Genomic DNA, 20247 nt, shown 5'->3' on the forward strand with positions numbered 1-20247 from the left:
ACGCTCCTGACCCAGCCAGCCTCTCCATAGCACATGGAGCCTGGCCGGAGCAACCCGGAGCTGGCAGGCTGAATTCCCCGATCAACTGCCAGCCCATGTTGCTCTGACCAGGCTCCAAGTGCTGCACATGAATAAACTCTGGAGCATATTGCTTGCTCCCAGGTGTGCCATTTGAATGTGTGCCTGGGAGCAAAAAACTCAGGAGCAATAAGCTCCAGAGTTTATTTGAGGGCATTGATTGCACATGTAGATGTGACTGTTGACAGGTGCTAAGTAAATACTCATCCTTTAATACTTTATCAGTTGAAATGTGCATAATCTTTGGCATCATTTTGCCTATCCAAAAGCAAAACAAATATTTATTGATCACTTCTGCCTCTTTTTCCAATATTATTAACATATTTTATCTCTACCTTAAATAACAGTCCTGTACAATTGCTAAGATCTCTTTTGTTCCTGATTATAGTAAAACCCCTTCTCTTGTTGTAAGTATATCACCAAAGATTTCTTCCTCATGGCATCACCTTCCCCATCATTTTTTTTTTGCATTTCATAACTTGTTGTTCATAATAATTTTCATATATTACCTATTCATTCCTTTGCAATGGAACGAGAATTGGTGTTACCTTTTGCCTTATATTCTATCAAAATACACCATGTAAAATTTCAAAGCAAAAGGTCATTAGAAAACAAAAAATATATTAACCCCCACATTGGGTGAGATGTTCTGCCCTTGCAGTATATTTTTCCCTAATTTGTCTTGAAAATGAAATATAGGCGAAATCAACACAATCTCACAAAGCACTTTGATTGCAAAAGAATGACATTTTATGACAGAAAATGGTTCTATAAAAGTTTCTTTTAACCAACTGTAGTTTACTTATTTATAGTGCAGGGAAATTTAAAGTAAAATAATTTTGAAAGACATCCTCATATTAAAGAGGAACATAAACTATGTATCATGCATTTCTTCATAGATTTCTAGGGTCAGAAGGGACCTTGTAGATCTTAGGCAGGAAAGAGTGCTGGGCTTAAGTAATGCCACTCTCCACATGACACAGACAGCACAGAGAATGAACACCAGCAGGAAGAAACGCCGGGTCCTCGTCATAAGGGACTCCATCCTACGAGGACTGGAGGGTCCCATCTGCCGTCCTGACCTCATGGCATGAGAGGTCTGCTTCACGCCAGGGGCTTGGGTTCGGGACATCATGGAGAGGATCCCGGCCTACATCTGACCCACAGACCAATACCACATGGTTCTCATCCATGTGGGAACATATGACGTGGCCAGGGGCAAACCATCATGAAGGACTTTGAGGCACTGGGGTCCAAGCTTAAGGAGATGGGGGCACAGGTGGTATTCTCCTCTATTCACCCAGTGAGTAGGCGTGGACAGCAACACGAGGCCTGCATTAGTGAAGTCAACTGATGGTTATGGAGTTGGTGCCGCCAGGCAGGCCTCAGGTTCCTGGATAACAACTCATGCTTTTGTGCAGGGGACTTGCTTGGGTAGGATGGGCTACACCTTTCTCCTAAAGGCAAGAGTGTCTTCTCTTTCAGGTTGGCTGATCTCGTGCGGCGAGCTTTAAACTAGCTTCATTGGGGGATGGGGCCGCAGGAAGACTTAAGGACACCTCCCGACCAAGATAGGTGACATATGCAAGGAGTACCCAGGTATGTAAAAGGGGTCCAGATAGTCATGAAAATTGGGGGGTGGCACACGCAGCAATCCAAGGCCTTAAATGCCTCTATACAAATGCTCATAGTATGTGGAGAGGAGAAAGCAGACCTCTTTAACATATTCTTCGCCTTCATCTTCCTATGCAGGGACCGGAACTCCCTGACCAGGATTCCAGATGGACTCACGAGAAACGCTGCCAGGACTAAGGTCGGGGAGGACCAGGTTAGAGAGCTTCTGGAGGGGCTAGACATGTTCAAATCTGCGGGTCCAGAAGCTCTCCACCCCAAAGTGCTGAGGTAATTGGCAGGGGTTATTGTGGGGCCCCTGGCACAGCTTTATGAGCACTTGTGGTGCTCTGCCCAGGTGCCAGATGACTGGGAGGAAGCCAACATGATCCCCATCTTCAAAAAAGGAAGAGAGAGGACCTAGGCAAGTATAGGCCCATCAGTCTTACTTCAGTCCTGGGGAAACTCTTTGAGAAGATCATTAAGAAGCACATCTGTGATGGGCCAGCAGCAGAGATGATGCTCAAGGGCAACCAGCACGGTTTCATTAGGGGGAGTTTCTGTCAGACCAACCTGATTGCCTTCTATGATGAGGCCACAAAAACATTGGACACAGGTGTCGCGGTGGATGTAGTCTTTCTGGACTTCAGCAAGGCCTTTGACACTGTCTCCCACCCCATTCTCATCAAAAAACTAAGTGACTGATATTGATTCCTACACAGTCAGATGGATTGCAAATTGGCTGAAGGGTCATACTCAGAGGGTAGTGATGGACACGTCTTTTCAACCTGGAGGGAAGTGGGCAGTGGAGTTCCCCAGGACTCGGCCCTTGGGCCCGCGCTGTTCAATTTCTTTATTAGTGACTTGGACGATGGGGTAAAAAGCAGCCTGTTTAAATTTGCTGATGATAGTAAGATTTGGGGTGAGGTGGGCATGCTACTAGGGAAGGACAGATTACAGCAGGACCTGGACAGGTTACAGGGTTGGGGTAACAAAAATAGGATGGGTTTCAATATTGACAAGTGCAAGGTGCTGCACTTGGGCAGTGGGAAGCAGCAGCATACTTATAAGCTGGGAAACTCCCTTCTTGAGAGCACGGTGACAGAAAGAGATCTTGGAATCATTATTAACTCCAAGATGAACATGGGCCGACAATGTGAGGTCATGGTCAATAAGGCTAGCCGCACCTTGTCGTGCATCCACAGATGCATCTCAAGCAGGGCCAAGAAGCTGATCCTCTCCCTCTATGCAACACTGGTCAGGCTGCAGCTGGAGTCCTGTGTTCAGTTCTGGGTGCTGCACTTCAGGAGGGATGTGGACAGCGTTGACAGGGTCCAGAGGAGGGCCCACCCACATGATCTGGGGACAGCAGGGCAGACCCTATGAAGAGAGGCTACAGGACCTTAACCTGTTCAGCCTTTGCAAGAGAAGGCTGAGGGGGGACCTGGTGGTCATCTATAAACTTACCAGGGGGGACCAGCATGGTTTGGGAGAGACCCCGTTCCGCCTAGCACCCTCTGGCGTAACAAGGAATAACAGCCACAAATTATTAGAGAGTAGGTTTAGACTAGACATCCAAAGGCACTACTTCACAGTCAGGGCGGCTAGGATCTGGAACCAACTTCCAAGAGAAGTGGTGATGGCTCCTACCCTGGGGGTCTTGAAGAGGAGGCTTGATGTCTACCTGGCTGGGGTCATTTGAGCCTGGTTTTCTCTCCTGCCCAGGGCAGGGGGATTGGACTTGGTGATCTACAAGGTCCCTTCTGAACCTACTTCTTCTATGAAACCCCAACCAGAGTCTAAAGGTGGTTAATGAAGCTGATTTGGGATTGACAGACTCTGTTGCAATTTGGGGGCATGTTTCCATGCATGATTCATAGTTTCATAGTTTCATAGTAGCTAGAGTCGGAAGGGACCTAGGTAGATCATCTAGTCCGACCCCCTGCCTTGGCAGGAAAGAGCACCGGGGTCAGATGACCCCGGCAAGGTGCTCATCTAACTTCCTTTTAAAAATCCCCAGGCTAGGAGCCTGCACCACTTCCCCTGGAAGCCGGTTCCAGGCCCTAGCCGCCCTGACTGTGAAGTAGCGCCTCCTAATATCTAATCTAAACTTACCCTCCGCCAGCTTGTGACCGTTATTCCTGGTCACTCCTGGCAGCACATGGGGGAACAGGGACTCCCCCAATAGCTGCTGATCCCCCCTGACCAGTTTGTAGCAGGCCACAAGGTCCCCCCTTAACCTTCTCTTGTGGAGGCTAAACAGGTTCAGGTCCCGTAGCCTCTCCTCATAAGGCCTGCCCTGCTGACCCTTCATCATACGAGTGGCCCTCCTCTGAACTCTTTCCATATTGTCCACGTCCCTCTTGAAGTGTGGCGCCCAGAACTGGACGCAGTACTCCAGCTGCGGCCTGACCAGTGCCGCATAGAGGGGGAGGATCACCTCCCTGGACCTGCTTGAGATGCATCTGTAGATGCATGACAGGGTACGGTTGGCCTTCTTGACTGCCTCCCCACACTGCCGGCCCATGTTCATCGTGGAGTCAATGACGACTCCAAGATCCTTTTCCGTCTCCGTGCTGGCAGGAGGGGAGTTCCCCAACCTGTAAGTGTGGTGCCGGTTCTTCCTCCCCATGTGCAACACCTTGCACTTATCAGTGTTAAACCCCATCCTATTCTCATCCGCCCACCGTTGCAACCTGTCAAGGTCAGCTTGTAGTCTATTGCACCCTTCTAGTGCACCCACATCCCCCCACATCTTAGTGTCATCAGCAAACTTGAACAGGGTGCTTTCTACCCCGTCATCCAAGTCACTGATGAAGATGTTGAACAGTGCGGGCCCGAGGACCGAGCCCTGCGGAACCCCACTGCCCACGTCCTTCCAGGTCGAGAAGAACCCATCCACCACCACCCTCTGGGCGCGGCCCTCCAACCAGTTGGCGACCCATTTGACCGTGTGGGCATCGACACCACAGTCTCCCAGCTTTTTGATGAGGACAGGGTGAGAGACAGTGTCGAAAGCCTTGCGGAAGTCCAGAAAGACTACATCCACAGCAACCCCTGCGTCTAATGATTTGGTGACCTGATCGTAAAAGGCCACCAGGTTGGTCTGACAAGACCTGCCACTGATGAACCCATGTTGGTTGCCCCTGAGCATGCATTCCCCCGCAAGGCCCTCCTGGATGTGTGCCAGGATAATTTTTTCAAAGAGCTTACCCGGGATTGAGGTAAGACTAACTGGCCTGTAATTTCCCGGGTCCTCTTTTTTTCCCTTTTTGAAGATAGGGACCACATTGGCCCTCTTCCAGTCCTCCGGCACCTCGCCAGAGCACCACGAGTCTGCAACACACTGTTTCTGCTGCTCCTGCTTTTCTGTGTCCTGTTATCATTGTAACTTTTCAAAGTACTGAGAAGCTTGCAGCAGACCCTTCCTCCATTTGGAGTGGTCCTGGGTGATAGTCTCCCATGAATTGATGTAGGTGTTGCAGTTTTTCAAACTGGCCTTGAGGACATCCTTATAATGCTTTCTCCTCCTCTTGAGCATATGCTTTGACTAAGCTGAGAAAATAAGACTTGTTTTGGGAATCTGGGTTTGGACATCTGGATGATATGGCTGGCTCGGCAAAGTTGATGTTGGATAGTCATCACCTCTATGCTTGTGGTGTTTACTTGTGAGAGAATGCTAACGTCGGTGTGTCTGTCTTCCCAATGGATTCAAAGGATCTTCCACAAGCAGCGTTGATGGTACTGATCCAGCGACTTGATGTCTCCTGTATATTGTCCACATCTCAGCTCAATAATTGTTTCACAGGTAGAAATCAGAGAGAAGACTGGGAATGCTTAGAAGTGCAGATTTCATGGGCACAGGTAGGAGAGCTTCAGTATAAATGTATTATGTTTCTTGAGATTTGCATCCCTGTGTCATTAGGTTGATTTCTTAACCATTATTTGAGGCTCATCAGAAGGCAGTAATAGTTAAGTATCCCTTGGAAAGATATTGTAAGACACTTGTATCCACTGGGGTTTGGTTGGGTATTTTTCTGTCTACCTCTATAGACATTGGCTTTTGATTTTTAGCACTTGAATCAAACACAGATGGCCAGTGTCACCAAAAAGTCATGGGAGTCTATATTCTGACAACAATTATCTGGGGAAAGAAGTCCAGGCCCTATGTGTCTCATTCCTACAATGTTTAATTTTTCTAAGCTTTGGGCAAGGAACAGTTTTTGGCCCTAGCTAAAAAACCCCCCAAAAATAACCCCTGAAAGAAATATTAATAAAAATACCACAGAGTTGTGTGTGTGTGTGTGTGTGTAATGGGGACAGACTGGAGGCACTGCCTAAATGCATTCATTACAGAGCACTGTAATAAAGCCTGAGGTTCCACATTTTAAAAGAAATCAGTCAGGGTTTTATTGGTATCGGCCCAGCTTTGTTCTGAACACTTAGATTCATGTTAAATCACAGCTTGGGAATTATTCATGAGATCTCATACAATGTAATTGCTGATTTTGGCATCAGTAGTCTGTGGTCCCTTTATTTCCTAGATTAACTTTACTTCCTGAACTACTGTATGTCATGCCTGAGACAATGATCTTGTATGACATATTTGGGAAAGAAGGACCCACCTATTTTACATAAAACAACCTCTGTAGAATGTACCCTTATTGCTGAGATGCCAATTCCTACTGACACTTTACTATGAGAGCAGGAAGCCTGCTGGGCTACAAGGGAACAGAGCTAAATGTCTCCTTTCAGACTGTTGACTGAATGGTTATTTTTTATGGCAAATCTTTATAAAAACTAATGAAATTACCCTTCACCTATCTTCAAGGATTAGCATTAATGCTCAGAACAAACTGCATGACCACTAATCTCTTAATGTCCCATAAGATATGTACAAAATGAAATGTATAAATAATAAATGAAATCCAACTCTTTCTAGAAATCCTAAATCATTCCTCTTTCTTTTTTTAAAATATGGCTGCTTTGTGCTTGTGGAAATAGAGGAGGTCTAGCAGGACAAGTTAGATCAGGGACTCTGGCTTTCTGCAGTCTTGGGCATGTGGTAAATAAGTGATCATACAGAGCTATGTCCTTTCACTCCAGCACTTTCACTCTCTCTCCAAAACCTGCCTAGTCTTTCTTCTAGCATATTTCAGGTCTGAATGAATGCCTCTGGCCCCTCCTCTCCCTCAATCCTTCACGCTCCAGTTAATGTTATCAATGCAGCCTGAAACAGAGATGAGCCATAGTAGGTCTCAGAAAGGGAAGAACATGTCACCCTCTGGTGGCTGTGGCATGCAAACATGGTAAACCTGAATTGCTATTGCACAAGTCATATTACCACAGAAACAATCCAGCTTTCCTCAGAAGCACCTTAGCAACAAAAATAAACCAACTAAACAGAAAAGCCAGATTCTACATTGTATAATATACAAGGTAAGGGAATATATTTATCAGGATGAGAAGACTGTATCCCAAGTAGTGAGACAAACTCTCCATCTGTATGTATACTTCAAACTTTCATAAGGCTTGGGACTCCATAGATTAATAAATCTGTCTTTCCTGCGCCTCCACTCCAGTGACTCCACATCCACCTCTGTTTACAGATGCTCACACTCACAGATGTAGAGGTTTTAGTATCTGCATTTAAAGATTTGCTTTTTAGGTTAGAGAAAATTGCCTACTTTGAATGTAACAGCTAACTATTTCCCAGGAGCCCTGATCTCTGACCCTCCACCCCCCTGGGGTGCTCACTTGTTATGTTTGCTCACTCAACACACTTGAAGTGCATTTATCTCGCTTGCCCATATTTCAGAGTACATGACAGCAAAAGTTTAAAAAAAAAGAATAACTTGAACTTGGCAGATATACTTGAAGGTGATTGGAATGATCCATTTTGTGGGCCCAATGGTGTTATCCTGTAACTGCAGTCCAGGCATTCGTGGACATACTATAGATTCTTCCTATTTTATTTTGCTTTCACTTTTTCTTAGAAATCTTTTATCGGGTTTTTCATTCTCCAGTATTTATACAAGGAAAATAGTTGCCAGACTGAATAAAGTTGCCAGGCTGAAAATAGTTGCCAGACTGCCTATTTTGCCGGACTGAAACTGGGCTCTTTCCTGCCTTTTTTTTTGTTTTTCTTTTTTGCACTTGTCTGCTGGATATACTACTGTTTGGAGTGAAATGAGATTAGACTGCAAGCTTTACCAAGAAGGCATTATCTTTTCATTATATGGGTATGTGTAACCTCCCATGCTTGTCCCTTGATGCCCGATGGGACCTCTTGCGCGGAGCGGGTGTACTTATTCCTCGGTACATAGACAGCTTGACAGTTCATGTGTCTGCGTGAGTGCTATAAGTTCTGTCCTGCCATGTCTTTGGTCTTATAGATAACAGAGAGGCTGATGTTCCATGCAGCCCTCACACAGACACTACAGGTCCTGCATTTCAGGGCTCCGCCTCCCCTACACCTTGCCTGGTACCTTCCAGTTGACAAACACAGCAAAAGAATGTCCAGACAATTTCCAGAAGCCTTTTTCTGGCATTGAGGGTAAAGGATACAAAACCATCTGTACCAATGTATCTCCTCCGCTCAGGAGGTAAAAGTCCATATCAAAACTGTCTGTATGCTGAAACTATGGAAAGGTGACTCCTCTTCCCCTTCGCTTAGCTCTAGTACTCTCAACTTTTCTGTCTCGCCTGCAGGTCATTGTGGCTCACCTCCAGACATTGTCCCTGCAGAGGACCAGTCCCTGCCTTCTGGTAAGTTACCCGGCACCTCTGAGCTGGCTTCAATGACAGCCACTTGCTGCCATGGGTCCCACCATTCACCCCTTTAGTAACAATCCTTCAGGTGCATGGCTGCCACTGTACTTCTGCGGCCACTTTCAGTCTTCCTGCCCATCTGTTCGAGGCAGTTTTTAAACTCTCCTGCCATGTTTCATGCCTCTCATTGGGCCCGATGAGTCTTTATAAGCTGGACTTGACCTGGGACCAGCATCCCCTGGTGCACCCGACACGCTTCTGGGTCGCAATCGGGGATCCTCAGACATGCTGTGTGTGCACCTAATTGAGCTCCACTGCCACAGCATGGATGTGGTCTTAAACCATTTAGGAAAATAGGGCAGGAAGGGGCCTCTGGGGCCAGTCTCCACTTCAGCTCTGTATTGCAGTTGGGACTTTGAGCCTGTAGAGAAAAATATACAGAGGACCAACACATGAGTATTGTAGTACTTAGTGAGAACATCTACCCATGCCCTTAAAGTGCCATTGTTACTATGCCATCATTTAGTACTTCCTTTAGGGTAAAGGATAGTACTTCCTAGAGGAAGTACTAAATGATGCGCAGTAACAGCCGTTACTGCACCGTGCCAGCGGCACATGGTTATTTTTAGCCACTACATTGCTATAGTGACACACTATAGTGAGGGAGCACATTGTTACAGTGACGTAGCTGTGGCATCACAATTTTTACTTGCTGACACTATGTTGTCATAGCAGCAGTGTCTCCTGTAGATGCACCCAGTGACGCTTTGAGAACACGAGGGAAGTGCAAGCCTTGTGTTGATGCATTGCAATGAGTTGAATTTTATCCTTTGTGAGCTGTGCTTCACTACATATTTCATTGTCTTGATGCACATCTAGCCACCATTCCCACAGAAGTAACAGACACCAAATCTTTAATGTAGTTATCCCCCTGACAACTCTGAGAGGTGGAAAAGTGCTATTATCCTCCCTGTGTACATGAGGAGCTTAAGCATAGAAAGACTAAGAGCCAGCTATCAAAGGGACACAGGCAGTGAGTGTTGCTATGTCTAACTTAGTCATGGGAGCAGAACCCAGAACCATGAGCGAAAATTTGGTTCTGGTAGTTGAGACTCGGATTTTCAAAAGAGCATTAAAGGGTTAAGAATCTACGATTGGGCTTTTCAGAGGCACTTAAATGATTTAGGAGCACAATTACAATTACAAATTTCATTAAAATTCGTGCTCCTTACTTGCTCAGATACTTTTGAAAATCCTTCCCCCAAACCTAATTAAATTTTCAGTGGTGTTTGGACACTTAACTCCCATAGGCCTTTGCAAATGCAAGCCTCAAACCCTGCTGGTGGGTTATAAAACTTATTAAAGTCTATGATAAAATAAGAAGCCCCTTGAATATGGATTACACTGTATGTTCATGGTGCGTATATATGCCACAATTCATGAAGAAAATTCTTTAGACCATATTTCTTAAGCAGCTGTCATGGTTTGAAAATTAAATGGAAGAGTTTTTTGCTCAAACTAATATAGGCCTATTTTTTTGAGGTGCTGAGCGCCCTTGTGCTTCCTCTGATTTCAGTGCATTTGACACCCATAATCTGACAATGGCTAAGTAGACTGTCTTCCAATTTTGCCAAAATAAAGTGCCTAAATTAAAAATGAACCAAAAAAATAAGAAGCAGCAAATTATCTCAAGGTTGAGATCTTGTGTGGCTAAGTGCTGTCTAATTTTCATGGCTGTGATATCAGCACCTAGATATTTATAATGGAATTACTGACACCCGTCCAACTAAGTGCTGCTACAGCAAAACAAATATTCACATAGGTGGAAGAAATCAGTATGCAAAAAACAAACATTAATAACAAATTTGGTACACAGGACAATACAGAAATGACAACATATTTTTCACTTCCTGCACAAAGGCACGCATTCATCTGTAAATGATTACATTTCTATCTGCGACAGAATGGTAGTGCAGGGCATACGAATCTCACCTTCAAAAGATATTCTTTCCTTCTACAAAAAAAATGGCAAGCACCAGAAACTTCAATCAACGTCTTATATTTGAAAACTATGACACTGTCAAACTGGTGTCATTAAAGCTAACTAACCATATTAAACGAATATTAAAATATAGGTTTCTTTGCATAACATAATGAGTAAAACTGCTTTTAAGTTTTTCCCTATGCTTTGAGGTGTAGGTGGCATTTTCATTCCAAAACTTTGAAGTCAGAACAAAATGTACAGGTAGAGGGTACTAGATCAAATAATAATCAACTTCAAAAAGCATTTTGGCTGTTAGATGTCCCAGGGCTAATTTCCTCTAGACATTTTAAATGTAAATGTCTAAACTCATTTAAAAATTGTAAATTGGTCTAGGTTCAATCAAAAACCATCCTGACACAGAACAGGGAGACTGGGCTAATTGTCATTTGTTTGTCAAATGAATTCCATTTGGAAAGCAATGAAACCTCCAAGCTAATTCTTTTAAGGTGAGCTGGTAGTTGTATTATCAGTTAAATGCAGTAAAATGGATAATCACATGATGATAATGAAAACTGAACCTATGTTAGCACTCAGGCTTAGTCTGCCACAGGGCATATAGTGATGGAACTTAAGTACTGTAATGTTCCAGTGGGCACAATGGCAGCAAGGCTGCTCTTTAGCCTTACAGACACTTTCTTTGCATTTTAAAAAACTTTATCAAAGCACCGTGGCAATGTAGAAAATGTCAAAGTGAAATGCACTGTAGGCAAATTGAGATTTCATTAAGTTTAAATTTATTGCTTTTGACTGATGTATTACCATGCTTGTTAAGAACCAGTAATTTGGAATATCTGCCTGCTTGGTAAAATAGCTTTGTCTCCTTGCGTAATACTTTATACAGACTTTGAAAGACCACAGTAATTCAAAGAAAGTGTGGGCTATTTTATTTTTTTCTAAAGAACAATTTCAAATATTTTAAGGTCCCTGACCTAGTGAACTGATAGATTTATGTGCCAGTCCCAAGTGTTCTGTTGATTTGCTTGGTGGTTAATTGCAACACTAATATGTTATTTTTATGACTCTTGTATCGTGTTTCTTTCATTGACAACAGAAGCTTGGGAAAGACTTAATGATTCTACTTGCTCTGTTGCTTCTCAGAGTATTTCTAGTGGAATTTCCTAGAAGTAGTGATGAGAGATGAGGAACCTGACAAACTGGCATAAAAGTTCATGAAAATACATACCTACAGCATACATGCGAATGTATATTTCAATATAAACCACATACCCATTTTGTGTTGTGTATTGTACAATATGTATGTGTGTGTATCTACCTGTTTGTCTGTCTGTATGTGTGTATGTATATGGATACACAGTACATGCACATAAATATTTTCATTCATGCACAGACATATTTTACCTACTTTGCAGACTCTGGGTTAGACAAATGCAAGAGTTCTCAGCTGAAATGTTGACATAATATCTCATAATGTGTTGTGCTCACCTCTGGGAAAGAGCTAATAGTACAATACAGAACTGCTGCCATTCCTATTGAACTGAAGAGGAAGGTTAGGCCTCCAAGAATGGATTGCTTCCTTTTGGACAGAGAAATGGGTTGTCACAGATGTTGGATACTATATCCTAGTTTCATTTATTTACAGTAGTGTTTTATGGTGCAAGTGACAAAGTTATGAAACCTAGGAATGCATTACCACATTGCCTGGTATTCAAGTCAGACAGTCACCAGGAATAGATGGTAGATGTACATATCCCAGGATTCAATTGAGTTAACTGAGAAGTGAAGTGGAAACAATAAGAGTCTTTGGACAAACCGCAGACATTTGAGCTCATGGTTTTAAACAAGAGAGCTGTAGAATTCAATTTGGTGAATTTCTTTTTGCTGCTAAGGCAGCCATATCTCTCTTGATTTCGACATCCAAAAACACACAAACTGACTTGGTGTGGGTGAACTGGATACACAAAGGAATGAATAAATTTGCAGAGGTTAAAATAAATATATTTGCACAGCAGTTTAGAATTAACTGTCCAGTTAGGCAGCTGTCTTCAAGAAGGCACCTGAGAAAGAGAAATGAGAAAGCAGAAGAAGGGAAAGGAAAAATACAAGTGCTGGAAAGCACAAAAGCAAAACAAACAACCCCCGCCCCCCAACTTACAATATCTATTAGGCTGTTGGAGAGGGTATGATGTGGCTGCAGTGACATAAGGTGTTGCTTTTTTATTGTCTATAACATGAAAACATAAGGGTACCTAGCAGCATAATAAAGCTGAAAAAATCAATGGCCCCAAAAAAGTTTAAGAATACAGGAGTAGGGTGTAACCTGTGGGCCAAATCAGTCTCAGTGACTTCTGTACTAATGAGCTGTCATCAGCAACCATTCCATAACAGTAACAGCATTATCTCCTCAGCTGCAAACAGCTTTTATCCCCATATGTGTCCTGTCCTCAGGGCAGGAACTGCTTCAAAACTCTGGGCTAAGTACAGACCGCCAAAAAGCTCAAGGGTGAATCACTTCAATCTTCACAGGTTAGTTCAAGCTGCATAGATTGAACCGATTAGCAAATGAACAGACATTCACTTTTGATTCCAGAAATGCAGCCACATGCCTGCAATGGCTCAGGCCAAATGTTGGGGGATGCTAGAGCACACCTCCCTGTTCGGCCAGAGCAGACAGTTTGGGCCGAAGCTGGCAGGGGAGGTGCAAAACATCCTGGGATGCTGGGGGACTGTGAGTTAACTTAAACCTGGAGGGGATCTGGGACAGAATTTCAATAAACTGATTTAACCTAAATCGGTTAAGTCTGATATTCCATCCATCCAGGTTAATCTTAAACTGGTTTCAGCCATTTTGAAAGCGGTTTATGTGCACTGAACTTTGGTTGTGTTACAGATTTGAACTGTTTTTTGATCACTTATACCAGTTTATGTATCATTTCTGTCCCTAGCCCTATACTTTACTGAAAGACAAGCAATCAGAGTAAAGGCATTCTGGGTCACTCCTGATTTTGACTGATCTGTTTTGTATTCCAGTGAATGTATGTGTGGGAGGAAAATAAAGATGTGCTATGCTCTATACACCCTGCAGTGTCCTCACTGCCTTCTCCTCAGCAATGTTTCAAAGGCAGCCGACATGGTATTTTCACATGAAACTTAGAATGGGCAAATATCTAAACCAGGAATGAGTTTCATAGACTGGCCTTCAAACACTTACATTATGAAAGTAACTTGAGGACATGAGAATCTTTTAAGCTGAAGAAGTGAACAAATTAATGCAAAATACATCTCCTTCCTCAAATTCAATAAGAGCTTTTGGAGATTCTATTTTTTTAAATAGCACCTATGGCTGCGTCCCCACAAGTGGGAACGTATGTTTTGCGGTACCTCGAAGGCTTTTCAGGCTCTGCAGAATGCATATGGCATAAACAGGTTCTCTGCACTGCCTATTTGCGTGGAAGCAAAATTACATACCAGGAACTCCTGATAGCAAAAAAAAAAAAAAAAAAACTACCCAAAACCAAACCAACAAACAAAAAACCCTGGCTAAAACAAGGAGGGCAGCACACATGATTACAGCATTTGCAGCCTAAAACCAGAGTCTGGCTGCCACGCTCCAGCTACAAGCCAGACTCCACATACCCAGATTGCTGCCTCTGCAGCCCCAGAAGGCCTCCAGGAACCCTGGTAAGGCTGCTGGGGCCAGCCCAGGTGCTGGCCCCAGCCTCTCATATCCCATCTGCAGCAATTTGCTGCATGCCAGGGTGCACATGCAGGGGTGTTCCCCAGAGACCGCTAGCAGTGGCACCAATATAGGCAACACATGTGCACACTCAGAAAGTGTACCCCTCTGAGCCTGCTGGAGCTTAAAACATATAGGGCGCACTCCTATGAGTGTCTCAGAGCTAGGCTTCTGTGTTGTTCACTTGCGATTACACAGTCGTGATTTTTATTTTAATTCAGTTTGTGGACATTCCCACACAAACACAGATATCCCTTGATAATAATAAAATATCCCTGTGTTCCCTCAGTAAAGGATAAAAAATGAGACAATGAGGAATTTAAAAAATTGGCTCAGTGGCTTCATAAGTCTTCACTCATTTATGTCAAGTGTGATTCAAGAGAATAACAGGTACATGTGCACATGCATGCACGTGCAAGCACACCCTCCCATGTGTACAGGTAAAGTATATTAAGTTAATTACATTAATTAGGAAGCAAATAATATATATAAATTTATTGTACCATGTGATTCGAAGCAGGGTAGCAAAGCACCAGGGCTGAGGGTTTCCAAAGTCCTATAGGGGTGTGTATACCTAGTTCTCATAATGAATAGAAACAGGGCTATCACAAAAACGTAGCCCACACCTAAAAAGCTACCAGGTTCCTTTTTTGTCTTTATATATTGTACAAAGGTTGAAATAACGAAAATAAGTAAGAAAGTGGAGTGGAACCGAGAGCACAGGTATAACCATTTATTAGATAAAATGCCTGTTTCTGCTTTAAGATACGCATGCCTTTGAAGTCAGGGAGAGTTGCACATGTCTATACTTGAGGGCAGAATTTGGCCCAGTATGATAACACAGTGGTATATAATCTAAAAAGGGAGTGAAATCATCCCATTTGAATGAAATTTGTGGTAACTCAAATTAGTTGGAAAAGGCTGGCATCTCCAAATAACTCTCCATTTCATGTTGCAGTTTGGAACATTGTAGTAATTACAGAAAAAAACCCACATCTTTCCCCCCCCAACCCCGTCTTCTTATTAGGTGTTGAGCAAAACTTATGTTTTGGAGTGAGCCACTAGCTGGAGCTAAAGACCTGTAGAGCAAATTCACAAGGGGGTGGGGAGGGGAGGGAAGAAAAAAGAAAATCACAAGGCTTTTCTCTTGAGGATAGGGGTTTAAATCCAGACTTTTTAAGGCAGGCCTGAAACTGGCTTTGGACAATCATTTTTGGATACTGACTTTGCTGTTGTCTGTTAGGAGGGCAGAAAGACCAGCCTAGAAAATGAAAACATCTGCATGCTTGAGTTCATGATTAGCTGAACTAAACTGGAGGAAAGTCTGCTATTTAACGGCAGAATGAATCAAAACAAACAGTGATTGAAAAGAGCTTTTAAAAAGTGCCCAAGGGAGCAGTGAAACAATAAAAGAAAGGAAAACTTGACATACCACAGAAGCAGTTAAAGGCAGAAATTAATTGTCAAGTAGTGTTTAAAATTGCAAGAGAATTACTTAGACATACACAAAACACCTAACAAACTTACTGACCCATTTTCCTTTAATTGCTGACAAAACCAGTAAAGGTTCTTCTCTATATGCGAAGAGGAGTGGTGTTACCTGTGAAGATGTTTTTAAGCTGCTGAAGAATAGACCTCTTTTTGTGGGTAACCTTTGATAGATGAATGACAAGCAGATATAATGACAGCCCATCACTCCTTGTTTCCAAAAATCAAATTAAAATAATTGGAAGATAAAATATTTTCCATATAAATTGTGGTTCAAAGTGACAAAAAAAAGAGGCAGGCTCGATGTGCCCCTCTAGTGCATGCTGAATTGTTTGTTGTTCAAATGTTTAAAATACCTATGCACTGTTGTTACTTAGAGTAAAATTGGATCCAAACCTCTGAAAAACAGCATGCATGATGCCAAAATACGTATGAAGGTGTAAAATGGGGTATAAACGGTGTGATCATTTTTTCTGCAGCTTATAGCAAAAATGGTACCTTAGTAATGTTTTAAACACCAAGGTGGAGCTTCATCCTTTGTACAGTGGGCTTGTCTAAAGAGCAGCTCATATTGGGAAGATATAGGTGAAAAAGTAAGTTTTTCAAGCTTTGAATCGCACCTTTTCAAATGTGTACACAGGATTACAGATGATATTTGGACTGGGGTGTGGGATGTAACAGTGGCCAAACCCAGGATAGAATGGTCATACCTCTATCTGGATTATTTATGTCATATTTTTATGTTACACTGCATCTAACCCTGATTTGGTGAATGTTTCAAGCATGTGCTCAAATACTCTGCTGAATCAGAGCATACAGGCCAGAGCTGGTTTGATTTTGGAAGTGCCTAACCAGTACTTAGGTGCAATTTATATACCTCGTTCCACAGTGATCCAATTTAGCCCTGCTCCACAAGCCACAAAGCTTAATAGGTGTCTAAGTTCAATAAGTCCTTCCGTTTTGGACTGGAAGTTCCCTAGACACCTATGGTTGGGTTTCCCTGCAACTGGATTACCTAGGCACCTAACTCCTACCTGAGACTGCTGGCACTACAGCCTGGTGATGCAAAGGCACTGAAGGAAGGATCATCCATTAGGCATTCTCCAAAAAAGCCTTACATCAAAGGCTCTGAATTCAGCTAAAAATTATGGTGAAAGTGGTGCTACTCTCCCCTCGCTGAAGGGTTTCAAACCCTCATTTCATGCCTCCCAGGAGAGTAGAGTGAGTAGAGGCACCAGGTCTATGGTATATGTAGCTCATAGTGGGTCAAACATTGCTGGTGGTAGAAACGATTCTTGTTCATTTTACTCTGGTAATTTCTGTGATTTCAGCAACTGTTCATTGTCCTTCAGATAGTATTCAATGGACTGAGGGCAATACATTGGAGCTCAATACTTAGCAAAAATTATGCTATATTTGCAGTACTATAAACTACGACACAAGAGAGTCCATAGTATAAGTTTGGATGCACTTGCATCCAAGAGAGAGTGCGTGTGTAGATTTGGTCTTCCAGTCCAAAGATTTACTTCCTGCTATGATCTCCTATTTGCTTTCCAGGGATCAATCCTGCAACTACTCCACCATGGAACTGACCTCACCAAGTTCCAGGACCAGAATCTTATTTGTGATGAACGCCGCTCCCTGGCTTTGGTGGTGATGTATCATACAGTCTATTTAAGTGATGTCATTTTCCAAATACTAGAAGGTGGCTTTGGTTTCTTATCTTCCAAATATCTCTAGGACTACTCCTACAACAGCAGCATCTAGAAATGTATTGTCTAGGGAAACTGGGGAATCATTCTCATTAGAGGTTTTCAAGAAGGGACTGGATGGATATTTAGGAATAATGACTACTTCATCTGTGCATGAGGTTTGGGGACTAGACTTGATACCCAGTGAGGTTCCTTCCAACCCTCTATGATTCAATAATGCACCAATATTAATCATGTTAAATTTGTTTCATCACCTATTCAAGATACAGCCTGACTTCTTTCACTCATGTTAAGTCCTTTAAAGATTAATAGCTGCTACATGTAACACCTGACCTGTCCTTTTCTCTTTCTTAAAAATGAAATAGCATTTGTTTACTATATATTCTCATTTTAAAATATACTTTATTTTTGAATCACACACATTTTCTTCTTTTTTAGAATTCTAAGGTACCATTATTTTAGATTATGTTGATTTGATCAGGTGGTTTTTTTAATGAAATATTTTCCATCAAAACGCTGAACTGATAAAACCATTATTTTTCATGTGAGGGGTCAGTTTGGAGTCATTTCCTCTTTTAAAAAAATTGACTCAAAGTAAACTGTGAACATGCAAATTGTCGTGTTTCAGTTTAAAAAGTGTTGTTTCAGAATAAAAGAGTTGAAATAACCCACCCCTCCTTGACATTTTTAGAAACTCATTTTTGGCCCAAGTTGATATTTAGGGGGTGAAGCAGATTATTGATTCATGATAAATGTTGACGTAATTTTTTTTTTTGTCCAGATCAGGAATAGGGGAAAAAAATTGTATTCTTAACACTTTTGTGAAGATTGGAAAATATTCCCTGCCTAAATCTAGTCAAAAATCTAAACCAGTAACTTCTGTTGACATGAAAAATATTTGTATTTATGAAATACTGTAATGTTGTTCTGCTTGTCTGAAGTCCTGAAAAAAAATTAACCGCTATAATTTATATGAAAACCTTGAACAAATCAACATTACAGTTTTGTAGTTGGTAGGGTCGGAAGGGACCTAAGCAGATCATCAAGTCTGACCCCCTGCCATGGCAGGAAAGAGTACTGGGGTCAAACGACCCCGGCAAGGTGATTGTCTAGCCTTGTCTTAAAGACTCCCAGGGTAGGAGCCAGCACGATTTTGCTCAGAAGCTGGTTCCAGATCCTAGCTGCCCGGACAGTGAAGTAGCACCTCCTGAAGTCTAATCTGAATTTACCCTCTGCCAGCTTGTGACTGTTATTCCTGGTTACTCCTGGTAGTGCTCGGGGGAACAGGGACTCCCCCAATACCTGCTGGTCCCCCCGACTAGTTTGTAACAGGGCACTAGATCCCCCCTCAGCCTTCTCTTGTGGAGGCTGAACAGGTTCAGGTCCCGTAGCCTCTCGTTGTAGGGCCTGCCCTGCTGCCCCCTGATCATGCAAGTGGCCTCCTCTGGACCTTCTCCGTGTTGTCCACATCCCCCCTGAAGTGCGGCGCCCAGAACTGGACGCAGTACTCCAGCTGCAGCCTGACCAGTGCCGCATAGAGGGGGAGGATCACCTCCTTGGACCTGCTTGAGATGCATCTGTGGATGCATGCCAAGGTGCGGTTGGCCTTCCTGATTGCATCCCCATGCTGCCAGCCCATGTTCTTCTTGGAGTCAATGATGACTCCAAGATCCTTTTCTGCATCTGCCCTGATGAGAAGGGAGTTCCCCAGCCTGTAGGGATGGTGCTGGTTCTTCCTCCCCAGGTGCAGCACCTTGCACTTGTCAGTGTTGAATCCCATCCTGTTCTCATCTGCCCACCCCTGTAACCTGTCTAGGTCCAATTGCAGCCTATTCCTCCCTTCTAACATGCCTGCATCCCCCCACATCTTAGTGTCATCAGCAAATTTGAACAGGGTGCTTTTTACTGCTTCGTCCAAGTCACTGATGAAGATGTTGAACAGCGCGGGCCCAAGGACCAAGCCCTGGGGGACCCCAGTGCCCACATCCCTCCAGGTCAAAAATGACCCGTCCACCACCACTCTCTGGGTGCGGCCCTCCAGCCAGTTGGCGACCCATTTGACTGTGTAGGTGTTGACACCACAGCCCCCAGTTTCTTAATGAGAATGGGGTGAGAGACAGTGTCGAAGGCCTTCCGAAAGTCCAGGAACACTATGTCCACTGCTACCCCTGCATCTAAGGATTTGGTGATCTGGTCGTAGAAGGCCACCAGGTTGGTCTGACAGGACCTGCTTCTAATGAATCCATGTTGGTTGCCCGTAAGTATAATCTCCCCTGCTGGTCCCTCGTGGACATGTGCCAGAATAATTCTCTCAAAAAGCTTACTCAGGATTGAGGTAAGACTAAGTCATCTATAGTATCCCAGGACCTCCTTCCTCTCTTTTTTGAAGATGGGAACCACATTGGCCCTCTTCCAGTCCTCTGGCACCATACCAGAGCACCACGAGTGCTCATACAGCCATGCCAGGGGTCCCGCAATGACCTCAGCTAATTCCCTCAGCACTGGAGATCGTCCGGACCCGCTGATTTAAATACATCGCGTCCCTCCAGAAGTTCCCTGAATAGATCCTCCCTGACCCTTGGCCTAGGTGTGCCTCCCCCGGGACCTGATGGGGGCCCGGTGGGGGTGCTGATCTGGTCCCTGCTCAGGAAAATGGAGGCAAAGAAGTCGTTAAATAGGTTAGCTTTGTCGTCTGGTATGACGACCAAATTTCCTAGCATGTCTTGCAGGGGCCCGTTACCCGGTACCTTGTTTTTGTTCCCTATGTATTTAAAAAAGGTCGTCTTGTTGTCCTTGATCTGGGAAGCTAGTCCCAGTTTCAGCTCCACCTCTGATTAAAACACCACGTA

The 20247-nt window shown here is 43.5% G+C and overlaps 1 long non-coding RNA gene across 1 annotated transcript; it reads left to right on the forward strand.

Moving 5' to 3' along the window:
* The first annotated feature begins 827 nt into the window (after positions 1–827).
* Positions 828–17891, forward strand: LOC149860076 (uncharacterized). Its single transcript, XR_016443638.1, has 4 exons — positions 828–1980; positions 5498–5553; positions 8401–8457; positions 17244–17891. It is a non-coding gene; the product is annotated as an uncharacterized LOC149860076 (long non-coding RNA).
* The last annotated feature ends 2356 nt before the right edge of the window (positions 17892–20247 follow it).

Source organism: Crocodylus siamensis, chromosome 7 (genome assembly GCF_052110815.1).
Source record: "Crocodylus siamensis isolate JL-2025a chromosome 7, ASM5211081v1, whole genome shotgun sequence".
NCBI lineage: Eukaryota > Metazoa > Chordata > Crocodylia > Crocodylidae > Crocodylus > Crocodylus siamensis.